Consider the following 26,267-nt stretch of genomic DNA (forward strand, 5'->3'; position numbering starts at 1 on the left):
ATATGATCTTTTTAACTCTTCAGACATCTTTAGTAATGTAATGTACTTGCTGATATTGATCTAAAACATAATTTGGACAAACCAAAACACTAGTTTGGCAAGATTGCATATTACAGATTTCATGTCCTGTTGCTTAGGAAATACTCCGAGTTTATAAAAGCAGACTGTTGCATCTAAGATTTGGAACTTACCTGTGAAGGAGGAAAGAAATTTTGTTAGTTTTGGGAGGGCCGCTATTTAAATTGAGTGCTTCTATATGAAGCAGAATTATACCCAGATAGCCTTTTTATGTTCTTTTCTACCAAACAGAAATTCCTTCTCTGTGGAAGAATCAATAATGGGGTATTGACAAATTGTGGAAATAATAACAAAGAATCCCTTATAGCGTGTTTTGTTTTGTTTTTGGTGGAGGAACGATCACTGGCTTGTTATCTTAAAAAATGAGTCAAAGCATAGGTCGGATCTATGCTTCTTTTCACTTTCTTTAGATCCTATGCTTTCTGGGAGGCATAAGAAATTTGTGTTTATCTTCCAACCATTCTATTTTAAGTGAGAACTGCTGAAGAAAATGCTTGTTTATGACATTGCTGAAAAGCTTCACTCTCTGGTTCATAATATCTTATATGCATTTTTGTTGTATTGTAAATACACTTTTTAAACTCCCAATTTACCTAGAAATATGTTGTGCCTGGTTCTATGACTCATAAGTGAGTATTAGAATGCTAACAACACGGGGGGTCCTGCAAGGGGCTGCAACAGCCATGGCCCAGATGAAGCAGTCTGCAGAAAGAAATGGAAAATGTGTGTGTGTGTGCATGTGCGTGTGTGTGTGTGTGTGTGTGTGTGTGTGTTCAAGGGAGGGACAATGTTTCTACTTTGAGCCAGAAAAGACAGAGAGATGATGGAAACTAACAAAGGAGCTCTGGGAAAATGGCCCTGTCAAGACAGACGCTCTGCAAATGTGGAGAACTGGCCTCTTATTTTTTCTATGGGTGGTGTGGCATTAAGTGTAGAGCTAAAATTTTTAAAATTATATAAAACACATACACATTCTTGGCACATAGTAAGCATTCAGCAAATATTATCTATTTACAATAATTACTACTCTAGCACATATTTTGTGATGTTAATACACCAAGTGATAATGGGGATTTGGAACACTGCTACCCAACCTTCTTCCCACCTCCCTTCCCACTCCCCTCCACATGCATACACACTACAGGGATAGTAAAGGATGGAGTAATCGGGACCGAATGTTTGATCAGTCGGTGAGTTCAGGTCTCAATGTGCTGTACATGAAACTAGAACATGAGGCAGTTTTCAGGTATGAAACAGTAGCTCACCAGGTAGAAGGAAAGACACATGGGGTTCTGATATAGGAGAAAAGGAAGACTCTGTCTTCAGCAGTCACAGAGGCATATCACTACGAGAGGCATATCACTTGGACTACGAGGAAGAGTCCAAGGTGAGGAGATGCCACCACTAAGGTCAATGCCAGGGTGCTAGGGACACTCAGCCTGAAGCTGGCTAGTGAGAGGTGTCAGACACATGACCAGCACAAAATAATGGATAACAGGGACTAGGCAGATTCTGTCAGGAACCCTGGAATTCTCTAGAAAAGTGGAGAAGGAGGGCACTGCAAAGTCAGTGTAAATTCAAGGAGATAAATTATTGGGTTCCGATAAGAAAGATGTTCCCACTCCCGGGGGACAAGTAGAACCAAGGGAGTGCCGGAAGCCTGATGGCATCCAAACCAAATGACAAGAATCTGCTGACGGCGAAGGACCCCTTCAGTCTTGGAATAGGAATTAACTCAGCTAACACCCAGAACCACAGACACCTTTAACTTATGTAGCCGCAAGTGTTTTTTTCTTGTTGTTGGTTTTATTTTTTCCTTCTATTTCCATGACTTTTAGTGAGTTGGGTTTCACCATGACGTCTGTGGGCCAGTGTATGGTAGTCAATACCTCAGATTCAAATTTACTTACCATCCCCTTTAAATCCAGGTGCCATTGAACATCTGATGTCTTTTAGGGGGTCAGACCAATGATACCAATGATGGTAATATGCTCACGTGGTAACGCCTGGACATAATGCTTGTCCTTGAGTAGGGATTTCAGTGGAGAATGTCTTCGCCAATGGGATGGATCCAATGGTTAGACATCTTGGGACATTTATTTCTTTTAATGTGCCTTAAATTTCAACAGACAGCCATCTACCTACTCTACCCATATGTAGGACCAGCCATGGCCATAGAGATATGCTTCGGGGCTTTGTCCTAGAGTCCCAAAATTGGTCCTCCAAACATGTTCTGGACATTGATTTATTTGCAAACGTAATGGCCAGGGCTTTCTGTGGGTCTCTTGGCTGCTGTCATTCAGAGTAACCTCATGCATTTACACTGTAGTCTTGTGCTCAGACAGTTTTCCACAAGCGTGTGCTTCTGGTGTTAAAGCATTTCTTGGGAACATAGGCAATGTAAGTGAAGCCAACCAAAATGTTGATTTTAACTGACAGGTGAAAAAGCAGGATATGATCTTATAAGTCTAAATTAGTAGTTTTAATACCATGTAATGTTTCATTTTGGGAGGGATAAAATCCAAATTCCTTGCCATGGCCTATATAAGACTCTTTAAAATATTGCGCACTTACTTCTTCCACACCATTCTCAACTGTCCCCTCCAGTCCAGGTGCATCAAATTCTCACTGTTCCTCAGATGTGAAAGCCCCTTTGCAAGTCGCCCTCTGCTTTCGCCATGCTATCCATTATGCCTGGAATAGGCTTTTCTCTCTTCTTATCTGGAAATGTTCTATTTCTTCTCTGGATTTAAAAGTAATGTCTCCTTCTCTTTACAGGCTTCTTTTGCACTGTCATGAGTTGCCCTGTCAACTGAGCTGTCACTGTCTTTGTTCATCGCTTGATTACATTATTTATTACAATGTATTGCCGGTATCTATTTATATGGATGTCTACCCCGCTATCCCGTGTGCTCCTAGTATAGAGGGACTCGGTTTTATTCTGTGTTGTATCCTTAGCACTTAACATAGTGCTCCTGCCCTAGCAAAGGAACACAATAAATGTCTGCGGAATGAACGACTAAACATAAATCATAAAAAATATAGGAAACATTTGCTGATGATAGGAAACATTTGACTTGACACGTAGGATAAGTTCCAACACAGAGCAGGAGAAAGAAAAAAGCAATTCTGTCATAAAACGCCCTATTGAAAAAGTCACAGTGCATTGAACACTGTAAAACATTAGAAACATTTTATTTTAAAAACCACCTTTGCTACAAATTACTACTTGCCTATTGAAGAAGAGACACAGTCACTAAAAGATGATTATCAGTTATTGAGCAACCAGCCTTTTAAACTTATGTTCAAGCCACAAGTCGGGAGATGCCTAAGACGGTGGAATCTGCTGAGGTCTGAATAAAATTGGCGTTTTCGTATTTTCTGACAGTAAGGTGCTGAAATACGCTGTCGGGCATTAACACGTTTGTTGATGGTAACTTGGCTTGGCAGGGTAGAAACTCCAGTGTGAGTTATACTTTTACGATTACATTTTCATTACTACACACAGATCTCTATCTGGGGTAGTTTATTGCTTGGAGTTATTAGTCATCTGCTGGTACGATGCATGAGTACTGTTTTCCTTGTTCAATTTTAACAGCGGAGCTTTGCTTGAAAATCCATTTGGTAAACAGCCTCGTCTATGTCCACAAACCCAACGTGATGAGTGAACACATGTAAAAGTGTTAGTTAAACCAGATGTGGTGTATGGTTGAATTAAAAAGCCATTTAAATACAGTCTAATTTTGAAAATTGTTTTACATGTATAGTATATATAACTTTATATTAACTATCATATACAATGTGGTTTATGTCCAAGTAAAAAACATTATTTTGCTATTCCTTATATGTTTAATTTATTAAGCCTGCTCTTGCCATTATAAAAAATGTAAACCAATTTATAATAAAAATTTAGGTCAAAACTGTCAATTTTGTGCAATCATTTTGGCTGAAAGTGTAGTTTGGTCACTTTGAAGTTAACTGATGAAAAATATTTTGTCAAGAATAAAAATATTTGAAATTGGGGGAATGTCTCCTCCCTCTAGATCCCCCCCCCAAATTATTAAGAAGCAACATGACTTTTTAATCCCATTTACATTTTATAGCAATGCATTTTTAACAATTGATAGTGGACTTATAAAGAGAGCATAAAGACTTCAATGTCACTCACAAATGCCTAAACTCATTTCTACAAGTTGACTTTTGAAGTGGTTCACCAAAGAAGGCCACACTCTGGCTTTTGAAATGCATATTAATAAAACAGAGCCTTCATCTTTCTCTGGTACGGTCCCTGAACTAAAAACGCTGTTAAAATGTTCAATTAGATCATGAAGTCCATTGAATTGTGACATCAGAATGGTTCAGAACATTGCAGTGAACAATTTTCAATCCAGTTTCTTTTCCTCCAGACAAGAAAATATACTTCAGCAAAGAAAGGCAAGTTCAAGCCAACAAGTTTTAACATAAATTTCTCCTTCTTGTCTCACTCTTCAATATGAAAAGAAATACTGTGTAGACCAAAGTTATCTGTTTATAGTAAACGGAAAAAAAAAAAAATCCCTTCTCTTATGCCAAGATTGAGCTGTAACCAGCAATTAGAGGCCAAGTACATGGAGTGCTCCTCTGGGTCTCCTGATGCCTCCCGACCAGTGTTTACTGCAGGAGATTGTAATAATTAGTGCCGTAAACATAAATACAAAAATGAGGGGGTTGCAATAGGTGATCTCTAAGGTCCCTTCCAGCATTAGAATTCTAGAAGTCGGTGAGCCAGAAATTGCTGACGTGTTTCTGAATGTACCAAATTTATGCCTGGGGACAATTTATTCATTTGAAAAGATGGGTCCTTTTTATGAACTTGGCTGAGAAATATAAGCTTCAATGAAAAGTAAGTGCTGGTAAAACACTAATAATTATAGGTGATTTTAGAGTATTTTACCTTCTACCAAGAGTTGGTGTATATACATCATTGTACTTAATTCTCAAAATCATTGTGAAGAAGCTCTATGACCAGGATTTTCTCACACCTGTGGCAAGCTTGGAGATTTAGTATTACTGAACTAGCCTCGGTTTTCTGACTTTGTCAAAGATGTTAAGGATTCTCTGTGATGGAGCAGAGGACAGGGACCTAAATTCATCTGAGCCTGGAAGCCCCCTGAGGGCAAGAACCATCTCTACCTTATTTAGCATTGCATCTTTAACATCTGACACAGTGCCTTATTAAGTGAACGCTCCAGTGAAGGAAAATACACCATACACAGGTATGTCATGTGTCAAGCTGTGCTAAGCATCAAGAAGAAAAATAAAAAGGATTAAGAGAGATACAGTAGTAGGGTATTTTAGATCAAGATGTAATAGTAGAAGAGGGTAAAGGGGGTCAAACAGACGGTGATGGAAGGAGAACTGACTCTGGATGGTGAAGACACAATGCGATATACAGATGATGTATTACAGAATTGTACACCTGAAACCTATGTAACTTTACTAACAACTGTCACCCCAATACATTTTCATAAAAAAAAGAAGCAATCCTCAAGGAGGTGCCATTTAGGAAAGCTAAGAAAAAAGTAATATTTGGGGAACAGTTTTCCAGACATAAGGGAAAACATGACACAAGGACCCTGAGGTCAGAGTGCGTTTAGTATGTTTGAAGGACAGCAAGGACTCCTATGGCAGGAGTGGAAAGAGAGCGGGAAAGAGACTTAAGAGATGAGCATAGGGGCAGCGATTGGGCACCTACATTATTTGGGCATTGACTGGGCAATACAAAATGTGGTTAAATCACATACAGTTTCACATATAACTATGAAAGTAAAATAATGAATAAAAGAAAATATAAGTGGGTATCCTGCCACTTGTTTAGCTTAGGAACTCTGCTCTAAACCTCTATGTGTTCTTTTCTTTTTCCTTGTTATGAACTTAAGCTCAACCCATTTCAGTTTTCTAAGAAAATTTGTCTTTTTCCACAAATCCATACTATTTGCTCTGAGAAATAAATATCCAAAATCTTACTTCCTTTCAAGTTTCTATTTTCTTCCTTTTTTTTTCCTCACCAATAGCTCTGAACTTCTTTTAAAGGTGGTGCAGTGAAGACTCTTGAATGAAACCCAGCATTTTCCAAATGGTGTTTTACCAAATGGCATTTCTGAAAAAGATATGAGGCATTCTTGCTCAGATAAACTTCTGAAATGTTATACATTCTACTCTTTCTCAAAATTTTGCTCTGCTGCCGACAAGTTATGGGTTCTGAGAAGTCTTTCAGTTTATAAGAAACAAACCAAGAATTCCCGAAACATATTTTACCCTGGAGCTTTTGTTTTTTTTCACTGAAAATCCATTAATAATATGTTACAAGTATCTCAGGGCCAAAGTTAATACTGCATTTAACCTATTCTCAATGTACTTGCTCAGTGTTCCAGTTCCATTTATCCATCCATCCATCCAACCATCCATCCATCCATCGATCCATCCATCCAACTATCTATTCATTTATTCGTTTTAATATTTGGACTAGACACTAGGAATAAAATGATAAATTAATATTTAGTCCTTTGCTCAAGGTCTTGCAGTCCTAATGAGGGAGATAGTCACATAAAGAAATAATTCAAATTCAATGTGATACGTGCAATGACAGATACACGCATGGATTGTTATGGAAACTCAGAGAAAAGAGTACGTAATGCAGACTATTATCTAAATGGCTGACTCCCCTTATTTCCAAATCATATAACTATACAAAGATTAAATGTATGATCCAAAACAAACAGCAGCAGCAGAATTCTCTGCAATTATATTGAATTTTCACTTTATTTTTAAATTTTTTAACCCTAGAAAGAATTGAGTCTTAGTACTTTTTAGGACCTTACTTCTCATCGGTTATCCTACTCAAAGTCAAAAGGAAAAACATGGTGCCAGTGTACTTCTGTAGAAATTCTAAGATGAAATTGAAAAGCACATTCAGATGCAACTTAGAAAAGGGAGTTCTGGTCATCACTGCCAAGAGGAACAATACAGATGGCTCAGGCTCCCACCCAGGGAGCCACCCAGCTTCCTATGTGACTGGTTGGTCTCCTTGCTAATTCTAAGGAGTTGGCTTATTTCAGTGTAGAATACCTAACTCTCTCAGGGAATCCTTTTTCAACTACGTGTTTGAATTGTTAAATGCCTAAATATCTGCCTTGTTGATATACGTTTTAGTTGATGATAAATGCAAGTTTTTGTTCGAGTTTTGTTTTTGAACGTCATAAATAATGGCTGGAAAGAATGGAAGTCAAAATTGGAGCAAAAATTAAGTGAAGCTTTGCTAAGAAGACAGATTATCTTTCTAATATAAACCTAGTACATTTTTAGTAATTGTGGGATGTGTGAATTGTCCCATATAAACCATATAAAGACATAGATCCATTGCATTCTGCCAGAATTTGTTCTTTCCTCGAAATATCTTGGAAGAGAGGACTGTAACATAAATACAATCTGTTTTCTCAGCAAATACAAGGAAGTGAAGGTGATATTCCAGAAGGAAAATGTTGGATAATAGTTATTTCTCAAGATAGTGGGCACCCCGTACTTTTTGCCTAAATCTCAATGTACACAGAGGAAAGTGAGGGCACCGGCATTCAGATCCTGTTACAACAGGAAACATTTATCCTCAAGGATCCACGAGGACTCTTGAGAATACTAACATTTTTGGCCAAAATCTGATAAGATAACATACCTGCATGTTTCATTATTTAAAAATCTATTCATGGCCCAAAATGCAACCACAGAGGAGATTTTAGCACCATAGGCATAGTTTGAACCATTAAATTAAAAAAAAAAAAAAAAAGATTACAATAATATTTAACAATTGAGTAAAAATTCTTTTTGGTTTGACATAACTAAACAAGTTATTCAATTCTCCATTTCACTTTATAGGAGATACATGGATGGCTGGAAATAGGTAACCTAAACAATACTTCTGTAAGGAATAAAATAAGAAACTTATTTTTAAGAAAAGAATATCTCAGTTCTTCAAAACAGGATTTCTCAACTTTGGCACTATTGACATTTGGAACTAGATAATTCTTTTGGGGGGGTGGGTTGGAGAGCTGTCCTGTGCTTTGTAGGATGTTCAGCAGCATCCCTGGCCTCTACCCATAGATGTCAATAATATCCTACACTCCTCTTCCTAGTTGTGACATCCAAAACATCTCCAGATTCTGTCAAACGTCCCCTGGGTGGGAAAAACACCCTTGGATGAGAACCACAGTTTTAAAATACAGGTCAACTGTTTGAACTCATGATAAGAGGAAGAAGGAGAGTGCAGGATGCTGTTACAATTTCCTACACAAGAGATGAGGAAAAGAGCGAACCTTCCTGTATGTCTAGAGGCTGGGTGCTGCAGGCCTCCAGTGGGTGCCATTGGCAGACCTCAAGTGTGAACGCAGCTCCTGGAGCTGAGCAAAGCTCTGGCGTAGAAACCGCCGTCTTTCTTCGAGATCAGACCTGTGGCCATGGTGAAGTGGAGAACAGAAACACTGTCCTGTTGAAGGCCAAGGATAATCACAGGCAGTTGCAACAGTGGGCATCACCTTCTGAGCTAATTGAGACAAGTGGTCGGTTGCTTAAAGGGACAGCTATTATTAGAAATACCAGGCTATGAGGAAAAGCAACACTCTATCAAAGACAGATAACTGAATCTGTGAGAGCAGTCATGGGTCAGTGCCCACTTCACATATCCTCAGGAAGATTCTCATCCTCTTCTGGCCAGGATTTCACCAAACCTCTCGACTGATCTCCTTTCTTAGGCTGGCTCTCATCCAACCTTCCTTCACACAGCTGTCAGAATGTTCTTTCTAAAATACAACCCTGAAATTATCTCTGCCCTGCTTAAAATGCTTTGATGTTGCCTTTGAGATAAAGTTCAAGCTCTTTCGTGGTCTATATGCTGACTTCATCTTTTGACACCCTCTTTCACACACATCAAGTCCCAAATTTAAATGTGAATATGTTCCTTCTAGTCTCTCTATATGCTTGCTCATGCCGTCCTTTCCTGTCATTGTCACTTCAACATATGCATCCAGATTGTATTTTTCATTGAAAAAAGTCAATAATGAAAGCTTTTGTGCTATTTTTTCTCCTCTTCCTCCTTTTTTCTTCTCCTTCTCCTTCTCCTCCTCCTCCTCCTTTCTCTCTCTCTCTCTCTCTCTCTCTCTCTCTCTCTCTCTCTCTCTCTCTGTTTCTCTCTCTCCTTTTTCTCTTTCTACATAAGCATTTCCCTGTGTCATTACAATTTGGATTTAACAATTTTATCGCTTACAGTCTCTCTTCTGCTATTTTCCACAGCTCCTCTCCCTCTCCCCTACTCTTAGTTCTCCTTTCATATTTCTGACTATAATTTTGTGGTCTCTTCTGGTGATAATTCTTTTCCCTCTTTAAATGCCTGCATTTGACAGTGTCCCAACATTGGCACTCTTCTTTTTTCACTCTCTCTGGGTAATCACTCTTATGGAGTGACTTAACACTTTGGTGCTGGTGACTGCCACATTTGTACCCAGGTCTCAGCCCATCTCCTGAGCACCAGATCCTTATAATCAAATGTCTGCAAAACAATTCCTCTGGATATCTCACTTATACCCCTAATTCAACATGCCCTCAGCCTATCTCATCTTTTCCCACAGGCTTGGTCTTTCTGTTTGCTCCCTTTCTCACAGAAATGCCAACCATCCTCATCAGAAACCTTGGATTCTCCCTACTCTGCATCCTTATCCCCCACATTCAATTGGTGGCCAAATCTGGTTGATTCTATCTGCTAAAGATCTTCCTCCACAGCTTTCTTGTTGTTCCTGACTTTATTCATCTTGTTGGGTGGGATGTTTCAATCTTTACCATCGATTCTCTGTGCTCCCTGTCTTGTTCTGTCCAACCTCTTCTTCATCTTGCTGCTAACATAACAAGTGTGGTCATGTCCCTTTTCTGTCTAAAATCCTTCAAGGGCTTTACATTAATTGTCCATGAGATGTAGATGAGGCTTTTCCTCATGGTAGGCCACGAAAATGGGAATGCCATTATGGCTGGACTATAATAACACACGCATAGCCGCCATAACATTCACCATCAAATCGTTACATCCAGGGTTGAATAAAGAGCAGAAATGAATTCAGAGAAGACAATACCATGCATCGCACATGGCCGCTGAATTCCTTTCCAACTTTGTCAGTTGCCACAAAGCCTCTTCTTCTGTGCACCTCACTGTAGATCCAGCTATGTGAGCTCCTTGTGGATCCTTGAATGTGCAATACTACCACCTGTCCCTGTGGCTTTTATCCCTAGTAGTCCCTTTCCTCCCCCATCCTCCCAACCCTTTTGCCATGAATACCCTTCTTCCTTCTGCTTTCCTGGAAGACACAAACTTTTCCTTTAATGCTCTGCTCAAATATAACTTCTTTCATGAAGCCTTGCCTGACTTGTTCATCAGATACACTAGATTACTCTCTCTCTTTTCCATCTGCACTACACCCTGTAAAGGCAATGCATTTACATTTTTTTAATTTCAATTACATTACTTCATTTACTTCCTCATTTGCTAGATTGTTAGGTAAGTCACTTTCAGGAAGAACTTTATCTTATGGATGCCTAATACTCACTACAGCACCCAGAGCACAGAGACATTCAAAAATATTTGCTTTTAAAAAAATGGGAAAACAAATGAATGGATGGATTATAAGGATGTACCAGACGTTTTAAGGTTTATCACAGCTCTTTGTTTGCTGATTCTAAGACAATTTTCAAAGCTTCTTTCTTAGTATTGATAAATAAGGAACACAATGTATGATACATTACTTTGATTTAAAATAAACTGAGTGAAAAACGTATAACTCCAATGTGGACAGCATCTTAAGAGCAAGTTTTGATAGGGTTGAAATACATAATGAATATGACGTCACTGAAAGGCAAGGAGGAAACAAGTAGAAAATAAAAAAACTTTATGAGGAAAAGCACTAGGTCACGTACTTTTCAACTTGTTCAAAATTTTGCCACGGGAGGACTAAGCATGGTCATTTTTCACTTTTCCATCACACCATAATTCTAGTCAAAGGAATAGGAGCCTGCACATCTTACCCAAGTTTTCTCTCTAAAATGACTTAATGAAGTGGAAATATGTCAAACTATAACTTTTCCTTAAGTTATATCGTTAGAGTCCTTTAAAAGAAGCAGAATCGTAAAATTAACAAAAGGAAAAATGAGGCTAGTAACTACGTAAGGACAATGCTATCAAAACATTTATCAATTAAATTTTCTATTAATATTTCTATTGTAAGCTTCACCAGGGGGTTTGCTCCCATGAAATGCTATGCCTTAATGATAGGCATGAAAGTATCAATGGCTATAATGAAGACAGAAGACTTTCTTTTAAGCAAATAAATATTTAGAGTTGATGGTAGAAGTTCACTGTGCCCCTAAAATTCCATGTCTCAGACTGAGTGGTGTCACAGGAGCCAACCACTTAGACGACTGAATTAATTTTTATATAATTCAATAATTACCTATCATGCCACATGACTATCAGATATAAAAAAAAAAAATTCTCAGGTAGATCACTAATCAGCAAAAGTTATTGATGAAGAGAAATTCAGAATTTCCATATTGGGAAAATTCTTGAAGCCATAATGTGAGGTACTGTCAGTGACTTCTGCTCTTGCTTAGAAGGAGAGAATGCCATGGGGGTTTCTATCATGCCTGATTCTAAAACTTGGGCAATAGACACATGCCAGTATTGGCAGGGTTTGCATAACAGCATGGTGACTGAGACAGACATGGTCTCCACACAGAAGGTGGGGAAAAAATGGAGAAACAGAAGGACAAAGTCCAACTTTATTTGGGGCCAAATATTGCAAGCTTTTGGCAGAGGAATGCCTGCTTTGCTCTGCTTTTGGAGAACATGGGAGGCGAGGTCTCCCACCCCTTCTGTACCACCATCTGCCTCAACCCTGCTATGGGAGCTATACGTGACAGCAATCTCTGAAAATCTGCAGTATTTTGACTTTGGATATCTGCTATATAATAGTATGGGGGAAATATTGCCAAAAATGTAACGCTTCCTATATTATTATTTTTTAAAGCCAGCTGGGGAATGAGCTTATAATGGGAATGTCATTAGTATAAATTGCAAGATTAAATACAAAACACCCTAATAACCCATCCGTTAAGTGGAAATAATTGAAAAGTGTAGAGTAAAGCAGGAGTGAGCGGGATATACGGGATAGACACTCTTCACTGTATTGCTTAATAGAAAACAAGATGCCCCAATTAATAGTTGCCAATTACTTCTCTCAAATATAGGCCATGACCAGAAGCAGATAAATGATTGCTCTTTAACGACAGCTTCAAATACAAATGTTGACCTTTCAGGTATTAACTGCTGTGGTGCGTGTTCATGTATATGAGTGGCAGAAAGTTCAGGTCATCTAACTTTTTCACACAGCCTTTTCAGCACTTCCAAATAGTAAACTTGGTTAACTGTTTGTCCAAATTCATAATTCAGTTGGTACAAATTCATAATGAATAATCTCTCTGATATAAACAAAACGGTTAGCAACATCATTGCCACAAGTTCACGAACTTAATTGTCAGACCTTGTATATTATTATATCACTATAGTGCAGCTGATATAACCCGAAGGCCCTTTCAGGTGACCACTGTGTCTGTGGTTAAACAGGAAAAATATGGCTCATATTAGTGCTCAGGATCAGGAAATCCTGACTGCAAGGTTTGGAATAATAAGAATACTGCCATTACAAGGTTAGCATTTATAAGTGCTGAATATTCCAACCAAATGTTTGTAAGCTTCACATTCTGGCTGTCAGAGGAATGCACCTGCATTTCATTACCTGACCTCCAGCAACTTCACAGACAGACTTGAAAATCAGGCACGTGAAGATGAGAGAGTCTTTTAGGGTCTTTTCTATAGAAATTTCAATGTCGTTGATGGGAGGTACACATAATAAAGAATTTTAGCTCAATTCTATAAGTCTTCCTAGATGACTGCCTTTGGACTCAAATGCTAACTAGTGATAAATTCAGACTTGAAGACCCAACTTCATAAGAAACAGAGCATAGGTTTTCCTCTTACTGCCTGGGAAGTTTCTCGGCAGCGCCAACTCTGAGATTTAGAAAAGAAAAAAATCTGTCTTCCTCTTTTTGGAAAAGTTGGGCGGATAACAAAGCACAATTTTTTTTTTTATTTTTTTTTTTAGGTTTCGATTTAATTAAATGTGGTAATGAGATCTACCCTTTCCACTTAAAGTTTATATGCCCTCTTTCTTTAAATCTTTGAATCCTGATCTCAGATAGAAATGGTGATATTATATGCTTCACATTGACACTGTGAGAATTGTGTGATGATATAAATGAAAGGTACTTAACTATGTGCCCCAAAATACCAAGCAATCTATTTATCTATCTATCTGTCATCTATCTATCATCATCTTAGTTTAAATAGTTTTCATCCTCCTCCAGTCTACAACAAGTATGAAATCCAGACCCCAGTAGTCTTCATACCATGTTTCCCCGAAATAAGACCTAGCTGGACAATCAGCTCTAATGCATCTTTTGGAGCAAACATTAATATAAGACCCAGTCTTATTTTACTATAATATAAGACTGGGTCTTAATATAATATAATATAATATAATATAATATAATATAATATAATATAATACCGGGTCTTATACAATATAAGACTGGGTACAATATAATATAATATAAGACTTATATTATATAAGACCGGGTCTTATATTAATTTTTGCTCCAAAAGACTCATTAGAGCTGATTGTCCAGCTAGGTCTTATTTTCGGGGAAACACGGGTAATGATCAGGAAGGAAATACCTTACCCTGCCATGCCAGTAAACATAACTGAATTCCCCAGCAAGATACTGAGTGATCTGTTGGGTGAAAGGTAGAATCAGAGTTACCCAATTGGAACGTGGTCCTTTTTGGAAGTAGACACTTATAAGGCATTGAATCCATAGAGCAGAAGAGGTAAGATCACATGATCGAGCCCGCCTCCACTGCCATCACACTCCGCGCCCTGCCCTCCACATAATGAACGGCTACATCGATAATACTATATTAAGATGATTCTTTTATATTATCCCAGTATTTGTTTTCCTGGTGAAGGTAGGAGGAGAGTAGAGGAAGAGACACGGAGAGGGAGGGACGGCCCTAAATAAGGTTATTTTAATCACAAACACTCCTTATAAGAATTAAGAATAAGATGATCTTTTGAATGGCTTCGTTTAAACACTATTCAAAACGTTGGCAGAGACAGGAACAACAGTTCTGACCTTAGTTCCCCTCCTGGAGGCCGGATACCTTTCCCAGACATTGAACCACTAATGGGAAATTAAAGGCAATAAAACAACAGCTGGAATGCCATAACCGACAAGGTTTATATTGTACTCAGAGCAATTCACACTTAAAGAATTTCCTTTCCAATCATCAGGCTTGTTTCTTTCTCTTCAGTGCTCAAGTTGATGGACCCTCTCCTGGTGAAGTGGTTTTCTCTTTGTGTATCTGAACAGAGCTGATCTCATCATCGGGCTCAGAAAATTTGAAGAGCTCTGCCTACTCTCTTACCCTTGGCTGGCAGGTTTGACTAGGGGAAGGGGAGGAACATTTGAGTGCCTACTGTATGACAAATATGTATTTGATGTTCGCAACTCGTGTTAGTTTTCTATTTCCCCCAATATCATAGGCATTATGTTTCCAATTTCGTGAGTAACCGCAGTTCAGAGAAGTCTCAGAGATAACTATTTCTGTCTCTTCACAAAAGTGCTCATGTGAAGTCAGATTCTGTAGCAGGAGAATGAGTGAGTTACTAGGATCCACTGAAAAAGAAATCAATTAACTCATATCAAATGATATGAGAATCATAGCTAAGATTTCCAGGGAAAACTTCATGTGCCCACAACCATACTAAGTGAGTTACATGAATTAGTTCATTTATAATTTTTTTAATCTACTCAAGAGTCCTTTTTACTGTTATAACTCTCATTTTATGTAGAAAGAACTGGGGCTTATAAGGGTCAGATAATTCATTTGGGGTTTTGAGCAGTAAGTGAAAAAACAAACAAACAAACAAAAACAGGATTTAAACCGGGGCAGTCTGAATCCAGAATGAGAGTTCTAAATGACTTTTGAAATATAAATAAATTCGTGTGTATGTGTGCAGGGATAGAGCCATGGTCATTATTGTCTGTCATTCTCACTGCTATTAGAAAATGCTTTCTTGACTGGGAGAAAAAAATAAATGGTGGAGTTATAACCACCTCATTGGGAATAGCAGTGGAAATGTGTTGCACTATTGAATGTCATCTGTGAAATGTGTCACATCTGAAAAAATGTCAAGATCTCTGCCTAATGGGAAAAACGGGTGGTAAACAGATGGTCACAATACCATCTGTCTAGTAAGTGCTATGATAGGAGCATGTGCATAAGATCACGAGACAGCCAAGACGAGGTTACACACAGGAAAGTTTTCTTAAAGGAGGAAATACTTGAGTTGTATCTTAGAGGAAGGGTTCGGCAGGCAGAGAATGGGTGGAAAAGCAACAAAGCAGAGCGAGAAATACAGAACAAGGAATATGCTGGGCAGTGGGGGTGAGGAAAGGGGTAGCAATGTGTGGAGGGAGGTGGACTTGGGGGATATTAAAGGGGAACAGTTGTTGTTGTTTGTTTTTGCCCAGCTAGTGATGTGGATTTTAACCTATAGAGTGATTATGAACCATTAGGATAAGGGGATCCTAATCGCATTTCTGCAAAATTACTCTGGACAATATGTTGAGGATAAATGGATAGAGGGAGAGACAGAAGACAGGAAAATCACAAAGGAAAAGGTGATTATAAATAACCTGTAGGAACCAGTGCAGGTGAGAGAGAATGCAGGACTGAGCTAAAATACTGGTAGGGAGATTGAGGGAAAGAAGATCTATTTAGACACCAATCGTAGAATGGGCCATTGACAGAACTCGGTGACCACTTTGGTATGGTGGATGAAAAAGAAGAAAGAATCAAAGACAAACACAAGATGATTTACCTGAGCAACTGTGTGGGCTATGAGAAATGAATGAGATGGAGAAGGATTAGGCCTCGAGAAAATGCTTTCGTTTTGAGAAGACAATGAGGTGCCCACATAGAGAATCTGAGAGGTAGACCGAAGAACATGCCAGAGTAGAGAACTGAAAGAAGGTAGGGGCAAAATAGAAAGCTCTGGGCGTCACTGCTGTGTAATTGATGGTTAAAGCCTTGGGAGTAGCGGAGTTTTCGGAGCGTCTGCGGGGTGATAGCGAAAGAGAACTGAAACTGATAACGAGTCTCTGATACATAAAGTTATAAGGGCTAGTTTGAGGGAAAGAAGCCAATGAGAGAGAGACTGTAAACGAGTAGTTTGAGAAAACCACCAAGAATGAACTCAGATAAGTTGAAAGAAGAGAAATTTTCAAGTTGAAAAATGCCAGCTGTGTCAAAAACCCTGCATAGGTCGATTGATAAGAGGAATAAAAAGACTGCATTGGAGCTTGGCAGAGCAGAGGCCCCTGATGGAAACGTTTCTGAGGAAAATGTTTCCCTGGGTCTGTGGAGGTGAAGTACTGGATAAAAGGGAAAGAAATGGAAAAAGTAAATGGAGCCTCTTTCTTTCACTCAGAAAACGGAAAGCAGTTTTATATGCGTCCATTTTCACAAGACTTTACATTTATAATATTTTTAATGTGTCAGAGGCAAGTGAACATTATTTATACTTCATTTCAATAATTTAATTTTGCTATTATATGTCCATTGAAATCAATTAACTTTTATTCATTGTTCAGTGCATAAGCTTTTGAATTAGCAAGCTCAAAGAAAAAAAATATACGGGTGTAATACCTAACTCCTTCTTTAAATTATCTCACTTTCATTGATCTCTTGATATTTACCTTTCCTCAGTAGCCATTATTCTATAGTTAGGACTCTGTGAATAAAGTTTTGTAGTTCTAACTCGTTTGTGAAATGTCACTGGGACCGTGGTCCAATCTTGCCTGATGTCCCTTTCCTCTCCCGCTTTCCCGGGTCCCAGTTTTAACACAATTCACAAAACAATTCATCCCAGCCTTCGGATCACTTCTTCCCAGGACTTCTTGTATCTGCACTGTATTTTCTTTTTACTGTTAATGACATTATAATATACTATTACAACATATATATATATATATAATCATCTGATTTCATTCAGTTAGGAAAATAATACATCTTGAAAATAAAAGACCACTTCTTTGTTGTCATGTAGAAATACACAGGGCGTTTTATCAATGTAATTTTTCACATTCAACCATGTACTGTGTAGGCACAAAATGGGACTACTCCATTGCTTTACCCAATCAGGTTACCAGCAGAGCAAGACAATATGGTTTGTACCTACCTGCTTCAGATACCACTCTGATAATACTTCAGGATTTTATTAACTTGATACCTCACGAGGACAACCAAAATATTATTTGTAAAGAATAACTCGATGCTATGGAATAAATTCTACACATACAACTAAGGTAACTGAAACATAAATGGGTCAGCTTCCGAAGACTATTCAGAAGTGACCATGTTCTGATTGTACACTTTACAGTAGTGATTTCAGGGTGGTGGTAGAATTTGGATAGGCATGCTATCAGTGCCATCTCGGCCTGTTCTGCAGTCTTCTTGTCTTTTCCTTTCCTGATGAGTCTGATCCTTAGTGTCCCAGGCCAGTCCAAGCCAGACTGACTGTATCTGGCATTTAATGTGATATTCTCATACATGTAATTAAATAATTTGTTGCTTGTCATTCTAATAATTTCCAAGTTGCTAGTTCATTAATCAAACAAAAGAGCAATGACTGCCTTGATATCCTTTAAATCCCTGTAAATTTCTTCTGTGTTTCTGCTATGGGAGAGTTTCTTTTTTTATATATATCTGTATGACTTCTGGTTAGAAAGGAAATGTTCTGAGATTATCAGTGCAGAGAAGATTGTTTTCCATTACTCAAAAGTCCTTTTCTCTGTGGCTATTTCCTGACTCACACTTCAAAAGAACACTGTGACAAGTTTAACAATTCACTTATTCATTCTTTCAACAAACATTTACTGAGCGTGATTTTAGGCACAAAATCAAGTTACAAATGTCCCTTTCCTTCAGGAGCCCAACTTCTAGCTGGGGAGAAAGACAAGGAGATCAGTTATTACAGGACCAGGGCAAATGCCACTAATCAGGATTGTACAAGTTGAAATGCAAGCCCAGAGAGGCACACTTATTGGAGAGAGGAGTAAGAAAAGGCTTCTCAGAGCTGTCAGTGTTCTACTAAGTATTGAAGGATGAGGTGAAGTTTTCTAGGAGCTAGGGAAGAATGGCCTCCCAGAGAAAGAGGAGAGTATGTGTAGAGGCAGAGGCTTAAAACCACATGCCATTTGGGAAAGGAGTTATATAGAACTTTGCATATTATGCTGTGCGTCATTTAGGATGCTTGTATCTAATTGCATAATGAGTTTGTATTCATCTATAAGTTGCGCAAGTATTAAAAGGAAAAATAAAACACACAATCACACAATGAGCAACCACATGACACGTCTGAGGAGGTTTGTCATTATTGGAATGACAAACACCTTCCAGGGAAGGGTGGAGCTGAGCTTGGAAAACCAAGCCAGGGCCATCTTGTGCCAGGAAACCTTATCTGCCAAAAAGGGAATCTTCAAAGGTTCCCTGAAAGCTTCAAGTAGACAGTGAAAGATTTTAAAGAGGAAGTGGCATTGTTTAATGTGAATTTTAGTAAAATCACTTTGAACAAAGCATGGAAAGAGTAGCAGGGGTTTGGTTGGAAGTAGAGAAACCAAAAGACTGTAATCCAGGATAATAATGGTAAGGGCCTGAATTATGATAGTGAAAGGGGAGGCAGAGACAAAGGAGCAGATAAGACTGATAAAGAGGTCGGGGCCAAAGAACTAAGTGATAGATTTAATATGTCCCCCCACCTTGGTATGCTTGCAATGGGGTACAGGAGAGAGGATTCTCTAGTTCATACAACTGAGAATTGCCAGTTGCTAAGAAGGAGCTAACAGGGATGAGATAAATTTAGAAGGAAAAAAAAGAGCTTGTTTTTGATGGGTTGAACTGTCATTATGATATTGAATATTGAAGGAGAGGTGCCAAGTTTGCATTTGGAGAGAAGTCTGGTGCTCAGTATAGAGAACTGAATGGCCCCTCAACCTTTCATAAGAGCTTCACCGTTCATTAGGTTGTATTTCGTAGATATCAGATTAGAGCCCAAAATTAAGGGATAGAGGAAAAGGTAACCAAATTTCACAAGTTTTCATTGTTCCTCTTCATAAATATTCCCCTCTAACTAACACATCTATAAAAATCAGTTGTATTCCCATTGAGCTCCCCACTAAAACGAACAAACAAAAACTGTCAATATTTCTACAGGAGTCAAACGAGTTGTTTTGGTAGTATGGAGCCAAAACAACTGGCTGATTTCATTATTCCCTCAGCCAATCGTGGTTTTGCCCCGTAGTAGATGACGAAAAACATAGTCTCTACCCAGAAGCTTCTAAGCAAAGATCACAGTAAGAGTGTACTACTGAAGTCAAAAATCACAAATTGGCTCATGTTAAACCGATACATAGATTCGGTAAACATTACCAGTACTTACAGCGAATAAGAAGAGCTAAGTGTATTTGGTGGAATGGAGATGAAAGTGGTCCTTAAGGGGAAACACGAGGACATGGAACATCTGCTCTCAATCAGGAGTCAGTGGTGAGCCGAGCTCCACAGGGCACAAAGCCTGGTCAAACAACAACCCCCATTTACAGAATGCCACATGAAGGAAACAATGATCAAGAAAACAGTAAAATTTTTTCAATGTCCACCCTGCAAATTTCAACTCGAATAAACATAGGAGTCTTGTATAATATGTGTATTTTAATCACTTTTCCATGAGTCCCATAATGGCTTGGTATATGACTATAAAGTCTACTAGAAAGGATTGTTATTTAGACAGGGAAGATGAAGGGTGACACTACCACCTGCTATTAACTTTCATTTACTTATTCAACAATTTGGGAGCATTTAATACATGCCAGGCTCGGTGGCTGCAATGCAGAGTCAATCAGATTCAACTGCTATATCTCATGGAGACATCCCTCAATTGCCCCAATTTTATAGAAAATTCAATTACTCCAATTTTATAGAAAATATAACTGAGGCAGAGTTGTGAAATAAATTCCCAATATTATAAAGTTAATAACCATCAGAGACAGGGCTGGACTCCAAGTCCAACGCTTTTTGCAATATAACAGATTTTCCCATCAGCATGGGTCTCATGGAATAATTTAAGGTATTAAAAATGATGAAATTTCATTCATAGTAGCCCCAAACTGGAAACGACCCAAATCTCCATCAACAGGATGGATTAAAATTTTTTGATATATTCATAAAATGGAATACTATGCATCAATGACAATGAATGAACTATAATCAGCTGCAACAACATAAATGGCAGACACAAAGCAGGAAGTACTGTACAATTCCATTTACATAAAGTTACAGAACGGGAAAAAAACGAATCAACGGTGATAAAAGTCATATAGCGGTTACCTTTGAGGAGTGATATTGGCTAGGAGGGGACATAGGGAAACTTCTGGTAGTCTAGAAATGTATTCTCTCTTAACAGGGTGATAGTTACAGCTGTATAAATGTACAAAATTCATTGAGTTGTGTATTGAAAATTGGTGTCCTTTATCTATGCTATATCCCAATTTAAAAACAATAAATAATGAGCAGGAAACAACTTGGTGAACTGCTGAAGTATATGTCAGGCAGTACCTTTAAAGCAGTTTCAGAAAAATACTGGTCTCTACCCAGAAGTTTCGGATTGTTATGTAGACAGAGAAGATTAAGGACGGAATCTAAACAACATGGTCTTGATTTAACCTCCAGTGCTTCCTCATGCACATTTCCCTATCTCAGTTTGAGGCTGTACTAATTCATACCAGGGCAAGGACAACAAGCATCAACTGGTCTGTTTGTCTCCCAGTCTATCCACACAATGCTGCCAGTTATCTTTCCTAAATATTGACTTGCCCCATTCATTCCTTCATGTCAACACCTTCAATGATTATGTATTTCCTACAATATGTACATTTTTTTTAATGTAAGTTCACAACCATTAACATAGTTATGGGATCTTTTGCACTCTTTTCCCAGCCAACTACTCCAGTGTCATCTCCTTTCTGTCAGCCCACATAATATTTTTGCTTCCTTACTCAGTAAATACTTATCGAATACCTATATAGGTAAGACACTCGGTCAGGTGGTAGAGAAATAAAAACGACTGAGAAAGAGTCTTATTGTTTTGTTTCAGACCAAAGAAGAGGCAAAGATATCCACACAGAATTGCAAAGCTAATGAGGGGTATACAAGAGATAAACCAAAAAAAGGCATCATGGAATCCACAAGAGGTGTGTGAGACTCAGACTGGGAGGATTTTTACCGAGCTGATGGAAGATGCTGAGCCTTGAAAGAGATATAGACCTGATAGATAGAGATAGGTGCGTGGTGGATTGCAACATTCAGGCTGAGGGAAGTTCCTGAACAAAGCTATGTAGGCATGAAGGAACATGGGATATCTAGAAAATGAGAAATAAAAAAAAACAAACTTCAGAAAGATTGAATCTTATAGTTCAAGGGTGGAGATGAGGCGTGCCAATGCTTAAGCCCGGAAAAGGACGCAGGCGACCAGCTCATCCATGGTCTTGTTTGCCACGCTAAAGAGTTTGGATCCCATCCTAAGGGCAGCAGAGCTCCCAGACACACCCTTTGCTACAGCCATGCCAAACTCTGCATGGTTCCACAGCCACTGCAGGCACTTACACAACTTTCTGCTATTGTTCGTCTTATTTCTTCAGTTCCAAATGCCAACCCTACCTGGCAAAACTGTATTCATTGTTCTCAGTTGTATACTTGACAACTTAGAATTGTTTTTCCTCAACTTGGCATGGACATTCTGCCAGTGACCCCCAGTAAGGAATGTTGTGAGAATAAACCCAGGAACCTTGCTGTTCTGTGACTGTGGTGGTGTTCAAACACATCATTTGTCATGTTTCACAAGCGTTCTCTTTCTGTGCGCACCAAGGAAATGGCTCTCAGAACCAGAAACAGTTGAGGTCTTCTGAGAGCCACTTTATGCTTATCAGAAGCACGCTCCAGTCCATTTGGGAAACTGTTTCTCCTCTGTGCTTTAGCTCCAATCTGTGATCTGCCTCTAGGAAGTGGAAGGACCTCACTCTATGCTGTTATGGACTAACTTCACCCTGCCCTCATTCTATGTTGTTCTTCCTAATTTTCTCAATATCCTGTTTTCCTCACTGACTTTTATATGGATTGCTTGTAATTTTGAGATCCATCTGAAATCATACAACTTGGAGTACAAATGACTAGATGAATAAATAACAAGTTATCATTCTTTAAGATTCTTTCTAAGTTATCATTCTTTAAGGCCCCCCCTCGGTGAGGCCTGCCCAGGTGCTTCCAGGCAGTGACTCAGTGCCAGCTCAGAATCCCACAACTGTTTGTACTTTACTCCAGGCCTCCTGTGTTACTTCACAAGTACTCTCCTACACGGTTGTCATTTCACCCCTTCAGGAACACCTTCAAGTCAGGGACAAAAGTTTTAATTTCCTTGGTTTTTTCCCAGAGTCTAGTGCTACACAGGGAAAGGACATATTTAATGCTTGGTGTAGGGATAAATGAATGAACCAATAATCATAAAAATGAAAAAAAAAACTTGGGTTCAAGTTACTTCTTAAGAGGTCAGGCAATGTGGTGAAAGAATACAAAGAAAACAGTGGTCAGGAACCCTCGAGAAGAATGTCTTTGTATAAACATCTAGAGAGTCTCATGCAGAAGAGTGGGATCAGGATCAAAGGATCATTTTGGACATGGAATTGAGTAAAACGAGAAAAAGGGAGAAGAACATTGCACTCTTTGGGTAAGAGATGCATAGGACTAGATGTAGGGCACCCAGCCATCGAAACCAAGTCAGGCAAGAATGTTTTCGAGCTCCTGCTGAGTTATGGCACTGATGGCTGTGCTTAGATTCTGTAAAAACAGTGAAAAACAACTTTGAAGGAACACAAACCCTTAATCCTCTGACTAAGGGCTGCTATATGAGTTAAAAAAAAAAAAAAAGCAAGATTTGGAAACTTACTTATAAAAACTTAGGAAAATATTTATTGAGTGCTTTTGTCCCACAGTGAAGGTGACTCATATGAATAAACATTCTGTGTATTGTTCAATGCTTCACTTACCCAGGGCGACACATGTGTGTGATTGCCAGTGGGACACATGGGCAGATGGTTTTCCCTCCTTTTGGCAGATTAGGGGACTGAGTCTCTGAAAGGCCAAGGTAGTTGCACAAGTTCATTCACATGGTTAGTGGTCAGTGGAACCAGAAGGGTGGTTTTTCTGACTCATAGATGACAGCACAATATCCAACTTATTTGCTGCCTCAGCAAGCTTTAGACAATGCCCAATATCAGCTTGCCAAGAAGAGCGAAACCTTTCTGGGAGTTTCATTGTGTTGCTTCACTCGTAGTGACTTCCTGGAGCCTCTGGCATAAAGTCCAAATGAATGAGCCCTGTACTCAAGGCCCTTCTCAGGCTGGCTCCACTTGCCCAGGTGGCACATGTGCCACCGCCCTCTCCAGTAGCCTGCAGCCTGCTCTTTGCTTCTGTGATGTTGACCCCAACTGCCATTCCTCCTCCAGAATCAGAGAATGTCAATCAGGATCTTTCTCGACACTTAAATGTTTTTAAATCTAAACAAATTTTGTCTCCGTGCCATAAAATATATGAAAATATTTAAATGACCTACAAATGAATTTTTCCAATAGCTTAGCCTTAAAGTGAAATTGAAGCCCCAGAAAGAGGTGCTATGTTTATCCTCTGGCTTTGGGGACGGCCCTACATGAACCCTTGGGCGTGAACTCTAAGTTGACAGACAGGGCATTTTATTATTACGCTATGAACTCACGCAGGGCAGGAAATGTCTCGTTCCCCTTCTTAGCCTAGCACATGCGTCAGATGTGTTACATATTATTTGGATGGATGGATGGATGGATGGATGGATGGATGGATGGATGGATGGATGGGCAAATTACATGAAAACTATGAAAGACACAGAGCAAAGAAAAAATATCAGTGTCAATCATTTATTCTTTCTAAAAATGCATCCTATAATTAACATTTTAGTCTTCTACGCTCTACATAATGCTGCAGCCCTTGTTGACATACATACAAAAATCCCATATATAATGTGAAAATAAAGAGTACACTCATACGACCCTCTTCTGGCACAGATTCCATAGAAAACTTCTCAATCTAATTTATCTCATTAATCTCTTTCTCTGAGTATTAAAAGGAGTTTTTCTTTTAGTATGCATAATGTAAAAAATATTTTTGTTATCAAAATCTTAGTGGGCTATATTTACTATTTATTAATTGTACCTATTTTAAACTACACTTTTGCCAAAATTCAAATTTCTTCCATTATCAGGTAGACAATAGATGGGTTCCAGCAAAAGTGACTATAGATTACCACTGACTTCATTTTGTAAAAAAGAACAAAGGAAAAGAGATGCATTTTCATACAATACATTTAAAACCATGTCTTTTTAAAAAGTAGAAAACACTTGGTGAGCAAGTACTTCATGTGTGTCGGGGAGGGAGAGGAGGGAAAGGAGGTGCCTAAGGGGGGGGCAGTAGTTCTTGGGTGGCAAAACAGAGCTATTATGTTAGGGATCCCTGAGAAATCTTCCAGAAAATTTCAAGTGACAGTTCCTTTTCTCTCCCACAGAACTTTTGAGTTAAATTGCCTATATTAGCTAATTCCCTGATTCTCAAAGTTTTTCTTATTAAAATGTTCAGATAGATGGTATATTTAAAAGAGAGAGAGTATGGAAAGAAGGCAATGAATGTATTTGTCTACTACCACTCTCTGCAAGTTGCCATTAGCAGTTTAAAATCTCAGTGAACTAAGCACTCACATCCCCTGCCATGGCTTTTGGCCTGGAGGATGGCAGCATGTCTGAAACTGAGATGAGAAGGGGAGAAAAGTGATATTAGAAATTACAGCCATTTTGAATTCTTGGGATTTTTTCCTCTTTAATGAAAATGTTAGTGAACCAAGGACATCTATAGTAATTACAAATCAAGTCATTCAGTTAGCCTGTGAAAATTAGAGTACATCATGTGTAATACAGTTTTTCTATAAAATGACTATGTAGTGCATATATAGAGATTTTAAAATAAATTATATTCATTTATATTTATTTTAATTTACACTTAATTTATATATAAACTGGTAAGAAATAAAAACAATATTTTGGGGGACTAGGAAATGTTTTACCTCTATTTTTCTTCTCCTTTCTTCTCCCTCCTTCCTCTCTCTCCCTTCTTCCACCACATCCTTCTCTCCCTTTTTCTCCTTCTCTCATTTCCCCTGACCAATGTTGGGTGAGAAGTCAAGATAAAGTCCAATGCTTTCAATTAACTTGCTGTGTGAACTTAAGTGAACCACTTGGTAAATTAAAAGACTGATATTCCTTCAGATCTCTCATTTTGTGATGTTTCTCTGTTTAGCCAAAATAATCCATAGCCTATAAGCACTGCCCTTTCTTTTCTCTCCAGATGGCCCCCTGTGTGAGCATCCCCTGGTGGGATGTGGCATATCACTGGCACAACAAGATCTATGTGGGTGGAGGAACTACGGAATACTGACTGGAGGATATGTGATCTGATCTGTTCACCATAAGCATGTACGTTTAGAAATTTCTAGGCAAAAGAAAGTATAAATGGTCCTAGCTCTGGAAGGTAATGTAGACTACATCCCATGGTATTTTACAGAAAGTGTATATCTTTTTCTCCTTCTATTTCCTTCTGTACTCAGCATTTTTCCCTCCTTACCTTCAATTATCATAATCAGTTTTCATTTTTTTCTTTTTCTTTTTCTTTTTTCTTTTCTTTTTCTTAACCACCTTTTGAAACCCTTTCTTTTTTTGTGTAACCTCAGTGGAATTTCAAATCTTCCTCTTTTAACTCATCCCGGGGTCAGGCCAAGACAACGTCTCCTCTGCTTCCCGGGTTGTTTTCTACC

This window comes from Rhinolophus ferrumequinum, chromosome 8 (genome assembly GCF_004115265.2).
Source record: "Rhinolophus ferrumequinum isolate MPI-CBG mRhiFer1 chromosome 8, mRhiFer1_v1.p, whole genome shotgun sequence".
Lineage (NCBI taxonomy): Eukaryota > Metazoa > Chordata > Mammalia > Chiroptera > Rhinolophidae > Rhinolophus > Rhinolophus ferrumequinum.